At 39.3% G+C, this 8,551-nt stretch overlaps 1 long non-coding RNA gene across 1 annotated transcript in view; it reads right to left on the reverse strand.

Annotated features, from left to right (window-relative positions):
- Positions 1–355: 355 nt before the first annotated feature.
- LOC117957809 overlaps positions 356–8,551 on the reverse strand; it is a 12,876-nt gene continuing 4,680 nt past the window's right edge. Inside the window, exon 3 of the long non-coding RNA XR_004659597.1 lies at positions 356–366. This is a non-coding gene — a long non-coding RNA (uncharacterized LOC117957809). The remainder of the gene's footprint in view (positions 367–8,551) is intronic.

Consider the following 8,551-nt stretch of genomic DNA (forward strand, 5'->3'; position numbering starts at 1 on the left):
GTTTTAACAGCCTGAGTAAATAGCTAACTAATAAGGATGGAGGAGGATGGAGCAGAGCGAAGATGCGTCAGGATAATAAGTTAGCACCACAACTAAAGCCGCTTTCCGACCAGAGGGATTTTTGCTGTTCCTAGAACACAACGTTCATGGAACCCTTTTTTTTTCTTGTTTTCCCCCTGGACCAATTTGGGGATTTTTTAATGACTGCAGTTCCTGTAACGCTTTCAGCTCCTACTTGAGGGCAGGGTCTTTCCTTTTTCCCTTTCCAGAATAGTAATCTAGTCAAGCTCCCACAGCACGCCATCTGTAAAAGCCATGCCATCTATGTCAGCAAAACATACCTGAATTAGTGGACTTTGTGAATTACTACGAGAATAGACGGAATGTTGAACTCTGAAAAGTGGACTGATGCGGAGGCGCAGGTGCTGCTGGCCATGTACGCCTCCGAGGAGGTGCAGAGTGACCTGGAGGGATCCACAAGAAACAGGAAGATCTCCAGTGAGCCACCGCAAATGGGGGTTTGTGTGGCGCTAAAGTCAAGTGATGACTTTATAAAGGCCTTTGCCGTGCTTGCGTTATTCCCTTACCCCTCCTACCAGTTGCTATGGCCAGTGCAAATGCAAATGACAAAACCAGTTTTGGGGGAGAGTAGTTAGTAGAACTGTTTAGAAGTGGACCTATAACTACGTTCCTGTAACTGCTTGGTTGGAAAGTGGCTTATGAAGGCGTTTGAACAGAAAAATATGCTTTTTCTGTCTTTTTCATTGTCATTTTTGTCTTTTTCTCTCGGTCTTATGTTGTTTTTCCTTCCTCTATTTTTCCCTTTGCCACTTAAATTTAAGTATTTCCCACACACAGTACAGTCCTTAACAGTGTTTTGGTGTAACCAAATAGTAAATTGGATGAGACTTTATCAACACACTAGGTACCATCGCCAACCAGGGCCATGTGCAAAATAGGAATTTTCTCACAGCAATGTTGGGATAATCGGCGACTGGAAGGCTGTGTGTGTGTGTGTGTGTGTCTGTGTCTGTGTGTCAGAGTCATTTAAGGAAAGTACGTAGTTCCATTGTAAAGTAAATGGTTTTAAGTCATAAGCACAAAAAGTGTAAAGGTGCCACTATACAAACATGTAGATGATATGCAGACAATAACAGCAAAAGTAATCGGCATGCTCACCTCAAGTATGAGGCGGTACTTCATCTGCACTGGAAAACAGAGGACGGGGCACCGAGGTAGAGCAGAGTAGAGCTGGTACTCGCAGTGGGTAAGCAGCAAAAGTGCAGCTAGTCTACACCGTGTCACATTGCAGGGATCTGGATTCCATTTTTTCAGCCTTACATGGCATGTTGATGGTGCAAGCTTGCCTTTGATGAGACACATCCACAGCAGTGTTGTCTCTCACCATCTGCCTGGTTTCCAGAGCCACGCTCAGTGTCCGACACAGGACGCCTACTCTGCAATTGTCAGGGATTGTTGTACACCCATAATAGAGCAACACAATTCAGAAGTCAGGACTTTCAGGACCTCTGGAGAACATTATCTCTTTTTGAATCAAGGGAGCGAAGTCCTACTTTAGGGCCACTGACGATGTACGTGACCATGTATGTGAAGACATTGAGAGGATGCATACACCTAAACCTCTTGGGGGGGGGGAATCCTCAACCCATTGTTGCTTTCTTTGAAGAGGTGATTTGCATTTCCCACGTTAAGCCAGCATTAAGTAGTAGAAAATGCAGGCAGAGCTGTTGAGCTTTTTGTATAAGTTACTCTGCATTTATAAAGACTTACCTATATTATTTTTGTCTCGTATAATCTGCAATTGCATTCTGTGCAGTACGTTCACAAGACCTTTGGCAGGTTGAATGTAAGAAATACATTATTTTGATCACTTGCAAAGGCATTATAAAAAAGGTGGCATTTGTATTCAAAGTCATAGTGCATTCACCATCAAAGAGTGTAGAAGAAATCCAGCTGTCTCTACTTAATTTAAGTAATAAAAAGATAGGTAGGGTGGAGAAGATTAAGTGAAGGGAATACAGTGAGAGGAAGAAGATTTCCAGATAAAAAGTAACCTCTGGGGATTAGCACTTTCATAGAGTATGCCCGCAGGAAATTAACCCTTAAAGTGTTACTTCTTTTACTGCTAATATAAAATTTATGTCAACTGCCTTGTTTTGTTGCTGCTGCACTATTAGCATTTTGGAAACACGAGAGCTAATATAGTTACCTCGAAATTGTACTGTAAAGTACACTACTTGAGTAAATTATACTTGGTTACCATCCACCTCTGCCCAGAGGTCACTACCACTCTCTTCTTGTGAGTGTAAATGTATTGCTGAACCCCATTTAAACAAAAGGGAACTATAGCAGACAAATGTGCCCAAGCATGCCTCACGCTTTACCAGAACTCATTTTACTTAAAATTAAATATGTTTTTTATTTTTTTTTTATTAAAACGAATAGCCAATTCAACAAATAATCAGTCGCCACTTGTCTTTGATGCACAACGATGTTAATCCAACTTTGTAAATTCTTATCGGAGACGTCAGCAGTTTTACCAAACTAAGTGAAAGAAGGACTGCTCAACAACAGGACGGCGTTCCTGCTCCTTGCAAGGGGAATAACAAGGTTGCATTATGAGGACTGCTCCGGAACGAGATAAAAAAAAAAAAAACGAGAGCGACTAAAATGAACAATAATGGAGAGAGAAAACAAACCGTAGCAGTAGAGAAGAGTAAATATGGTCTGCACATTTAATATCTTTGTCTTGTGCTTCCTCTCTCTCACTTGTTTTATTTCTTTGTATTTCTGCTTGTAGTTCAGTACAGGTGTTTTCATGGCCAAACCAGAGGCAAGGGGCCAAAAAAGCCTTCCAAAAAGGACTTAAATTACTAACCAGAGGTGTCAAAAGTATTCACATTCATTACTCAGGTAGAAGTATTGATACTAGGGTTAAAGAGGTCTGGAGAAGTTAAAGTATCACCTCAAGCTTTTTACTTTACTTTTACTTTACTACTTAAGTAAAAGTGTGAAAGCACTGGTTTCAAAACTACTTAAAGTATAAAAGGAAAGGTAATGTAAGGGGTAAAAAAATATATATACATCAATATGCTTTATTGGTGAGGCAAGTTTTGTAAACTATTAGCTTGTGGTACTTTGCTGCGCAGACCTTGCAGTACATTCAAAAAGTTGTTTTTGCATCCAACCATTTTGAACAATTCTGCCAGGTACGGCCGGGATGTAGACGGGTTGGCTGGTCTGCCAGGCTACCAACCTCCTCGATAAGTTCTCTTGTCTCTGCCAGGCAGATGTTCGTAGGCTTAATACGTCTGCAATTTCTTTGCTGGAGTGTGACGTGATTTGTGTCATGTGCACGTGTGATGGATCGAGTACAAACCAATAGGGTGTCAGAATGGATATGTGTAAATTTCTCATCCAACCACATTTAAATTTACTATCTGGATGGAGCAATTTGTCTGGAATGTTTTTCTTCTATTCTGGTGTTTTTTTTTTTAACAATGACAAGCTGGAAGGGTAGAAAGTACAGATAATTGCTTGAAAAAGTAAGATGTAGAAGTAAAAAGTCTGCTGTAAAATAATTACACCAGTTAAATATAGATACCCCAAATTTCTACTTAAGTAAGGTAATGAACTATTTATACTTTGTCACTTGACACCTCTGTTAATCGTAACGGCTCTGCTACACCGAGTGAATAACTGACTGCACGTTGTGTGTAGCAGTGTGTGTGCAATTCTTATTAAACCTCCTGGACAACATACGCGACCTGGATAACACACACAACCTCGACAACTTTCACGTTTGCGCACACATATACTGTACCTCAGACACTGGTCTCGTCACATGGGTATTGACTTTCAGAATGATATACAATGTTGTCCACATGGTGAAATACTGCTGCAAATCATCAGTTTGGGCATTTTTTGAGGCCCTTATTTCTGACAAATAGGCTCAAAGGCGCCGTCTCCCCTATGGCTCATCTCCCTGGGACAGCAGCTCCTCTAACTTTCAGAAACGGGGACGTTTTTAGCTTTTTTAGGGCCCGAAGGACAGAGCTGTTGTTACTAACTTGACCTTTGTTTGTGGTGTAACAAATTCACCTCTAGTTTCTAATCTTTTCAGATGAATCAAAATAAAAAGGTTGATTGATCATACAATCATTTTCGCAACTGTAACTGTTATTTCTGTTTCAAAAAGCAGCAATAAATAACTAATTTAAATCTTGAGTTTTCATGCAATTTTATTCATTAGCAGTGAAATGTATGAATGCATAATAATGGTGATAATAAGGATACCTTGATTATTTCATTTTTTTAAATCTATAATTGTTGCGTCCCAACTTTAAACATCTGAATAGTTTTTGAAGGATTGCAAATAAATTTGCAACTGTTTATTCCAACAGCTGTAGCACTTTGAAAATTATTTCTCTGCAAAGACGCACGCAGCTCATCTGCGAGCTGTTGTTTCAATCTGGCCCCAGAACTGGCTCTCCATATCAAAGACCAATATGAAAAATTCCTTCTCTTGGTTGTCACTTCCCCCATCACCATTATGAGGTAATATTGATGTTTGCTCAACCTGAGATCAATGGCTTGTTGTGCCTCATTAGGCCAGGTAGAAATGGTGTTTACTTTGTTGTCTTGGGGTCTAGTCTGGGACTATAGACATCTGTGATGCATGCTAACAATGCCACTCTTGGGTGTTTTGTAGCGGCTCAAGGTCAGGCTACTATCACTCGGGTCTTGGATTAACTGCCCTCCAGAGGTTTTTCATCAGCGTGAAATGGACAATGTATACTTCGCTGTTTGACATCGGAGAGGTTGCTTTTCTGCCCCTCAGGAGTTGACAACATCATTTCAAAGCTGTAGTCACTGGCTCCGTGTCCAAGGTTGAATGTTCAGGAAATGACCTGGTAAAGTGAGATAAATTCTCAATTTGTTTTATCCATTTCAAGCTTCTCAAGAGAAGTCCCTCAGAGACGGTACAAGGCTTGTATGTGTCTTACAACTGAACAGCTTACGCACACATTTTCATATGACTCTATTGATTGCTTTGCTTTAAAAATATGAGCTGGGAATTGCAGTGCCCCGCTCCTTGTTCTGAGCTAGACTGTCGGCAGAGTGTAATATGACAAAGTCAAATAGCATGACTCACCAGAGATTCTGTAGTGGATCAGTTGTTCTTAACGGATCAAGTGTTTGTTAAACATAAAAGAATTTCAAGGTAAAAATATAAGACACTTACTTTTCTTCTCCTGTGTTTTTCCTTTCCATTGGTTTTGACATCTTGTCATCTGCTTTAAATAAGAAAGAACCAACAGACTAGCTATTATATTTCAGGATTTCAACATGAATCTTTAGATAAGATTTCTTTATTGATGTATTACAGCCAAATTTTTTTTTTTTTGATCAACTCTAAGGAAACATGGCCCATGGGTTGACATGATTCCAGTAAAAGCAAACCACTTTTTTCTTTTTCTTTTTCTTTTTAGAAATGATTAATGGAAACTTCTCCCACACATCCCTTATCTGTTTGTGTGTCTTTGACTGAATAATTTTTGAGCTTTTCATTTACTTATTTTTTTACACTTTACTAGACGGTTTTAATGACTAATTTCTCATTTGAATAGTTTCCTGTTAAGTGACCCTACCACTGCGTTGGTTAGCACAAAAGCCAACACCTAAAAAAACAGCATTACAGACTTATTCAAGTCACGCTGGATGAGGTTTCAGGAAAGAGCCTCTGCCAGATGGGTTTCTGGGAAAGGATTTTCAGATAATTCTACACTATAATGTGTCTCCTCCTTCCACTCTGTGCATCCTCTTATTGTTCCATTCACGTCAGAGCCTCTGTGCTATTCTCCTGTAGGGTTAAGGCTGTCTGCATATTATGTTTTATTACACTGAACTTGATAGCATCTCTATTGTACTGAAACAGCTGGACATTCCCCTCTGTCTCTGCACAATAGCACTCATGTACAATACCCACCAGATGCACTGATACATCATGTCTATACCAGGGGTGTCACAATTTTGTTTTTAAAATTCAAAATCGAATACAATGAAATCTCGATTTGACTATCCAAATAAGAAGCAGGATTGGTGATTCCCCCAGTATTTTTTTCCTCTCTCCAACCCCCAACAACTTAAAAAACAGACACAGAGTAGCTTTCTGGCTGCATGTAGCTAGAGACACAGGGTAATGTTCTCTTACCGGTAGCCTTTAGCTTGCCTTTAACAGACACCATAGGCGCTGCCTGAGTTGGAGATGACGGAAAACCACACAGGTTGGGACATCCTCCCACTCCTCTAAAGGCACCGGTGTGGCAACATTATGCCTGGTAGCAACACCAGCCATGCCTGTATCTATGGGCCAGTTGTTCAAAACAATTAATCTGGATCAAAATTATCTGGATTTGGAAATCCTGTTTATTGCTATTCAGGATCAGGTAATCCATATTTACTTTTTTGCCAGTTTGTCAAAGCAATATTGGACTGGATCACCCTGATCCAGATACTGTTTTCAATATGACCACATCCAGATTACCAGTGCTCTAAATGGGACACCATATCACAATGTGGGCTACCAGCTATGTAAAGAACAGATAGAAGAGCCAACATGGGGTCACTGTAAGTGTTAATTATTTTCAGACAAAAATAACATAAACATCCACTTCCATTCATAATTTCTTGTATGACCCCTAAGCCACAACAAATAAAAAACAAATATACATTACCAAATACATTGTGGATATTTTTGAAAACATCTTCAAAAAGGGCTAAAAGTCTAATAGTTAACAAAATAAAGAATGTTCAGGGTTCTTCCTCTGAGGAGGAGAGACCAGGAATTGTTTTTGACAGGCTTGTCTCCGAAGATTGTTTCTTTGAAATAAATATACGGTGATGAATGACAGAAAAATGGAATATATTATTTTTGTTTGATATTGAAATCTGTTTTGGGGATTTTCATGAGTACAAGATAATTTTTATTTTATTTTCACTTTACTATACTAAATAGGTTAATTGGTAGCCTATGTCTACATTGCCTACTTTATCACTGTTACAAAGATAACACAAGTCAAGTGTATAAATAAAAGTGTATATACAGAAAATGAAACACATGTATTGTCCGACCAGTTTTAAACATTTTCTTCCTGGGATCCACTTTGAAATCATACCTCCTGTTGAGAACAGGATAATCCTTTTTTTTTTTTTTGGATCAAAGTTATCCAAATCCTACTGACAAGTTTTGAACAACACAAACTGAAGGTTTGATCCAGATTAAAACTAGGATTGGATTCCATGATCTAATCTGATTTCAGATTCCTTCTTTTCCTTTTGAACAACCCATTTTCATATTTGATCCAATCTGCTAACCAAAATCTGATCATTTACCTTTGAACAAATGGCCCTATAGGATTACCTCTCCAAGGTCAGACCAGTTATCTTTCCCAGCTTCCTGCCCTTCTTATCCTCCACCTTACTCATTCTCTGTCCTTGAGCTACAAAAAAACAATCACAGCTGGAAGGAAACAGAAAAAGATGATGTGGTTATTTAACATGGTTTGTGATTGATCTCTATCACACAATAGGAATCTGATGCTTTATCTTCTTGTAAAGATGCCCCATTATTTATAATTGGATACGGGAAGACTCTCCATTTGTTACTGTCAGATGTCCGTCTGCGCGCCCCCCCTGCTGCTCCAAACCGCTCTATGACAGACATGCACCACTTTGTAACACACGTTATAATGCTCACCTAGCTGCTAGCATGGCACACCCTCATACTCTGCTTTTGATTGGCTTGTAGGGCTAAACTAGGTATTGCGCATGTGCAACTCCCAACAAAGACGGAACAGAAGTGTGATGTCTCACACTGTAGCTAAAACCAAGAGCTCAACACACAGGGTGAAAAGAGGAGCTGCAGCAATGTGCACTACAACAAATGTATGGTGTTTTCTGAACATTAAACCACATAAACTTATTCTGGTATAACCTCTAAATGCAATAATGAACCTGAAAATGAGCATAATATGAGCACTTTAAGCAAATCTTTCTTTTTTTAAGTTAATTGTTTTACATTATAATCTGTCTTTTCAGTTTAGTGCCTCTTTGACTGTTTTTGTGGCCCGGCGTTCTAACATGTCTCCTCTGTCCTTTCCCCCTTTCTCCCATGACGTTTAAATATTCTGATGAAAATGTTTATCACATGGTATAGCTTAGAACAAGCCTTACAAAGTCCTAAAGATAAAAGTACCTATCAAACCGGAAAATGGGCGCCTGTCTATCAACACAAATGAGGGACTTCAGTAAAGCCACTAAACTCCGACAGAAACATTTTTCATAAATTAACTGTAATAGAATTCAAAACAGATGTTGTCACAATCGCTACTGAATAGCCATCCCCGCGCTCCTATACCATATTTCTTTAGGCAAGATGTTGACTGTTGCTCATTATAAAGGAATATCATCAAAGCCTTTCTCCCTGCAGCTTGTGAGTGAAGCCTCCTGGGCACCAGATGGTCCCTGG

The sequence above is a fragment of the Etheostoma cragini genome, chromosome 15 (assembly GCF_013103735.1).
Source record: "Etheostoma cragini isolate CJK2018 chromosome 15, CSU_Ecrag_1.0, whole genome shotgun sequence".
NCBI classification, from domain to species: Eukaryota; Metazoa; Chordata; class Actinopteri; order Perciformes; family Percidae; genus Etheostoma; species Etheostoma cragini.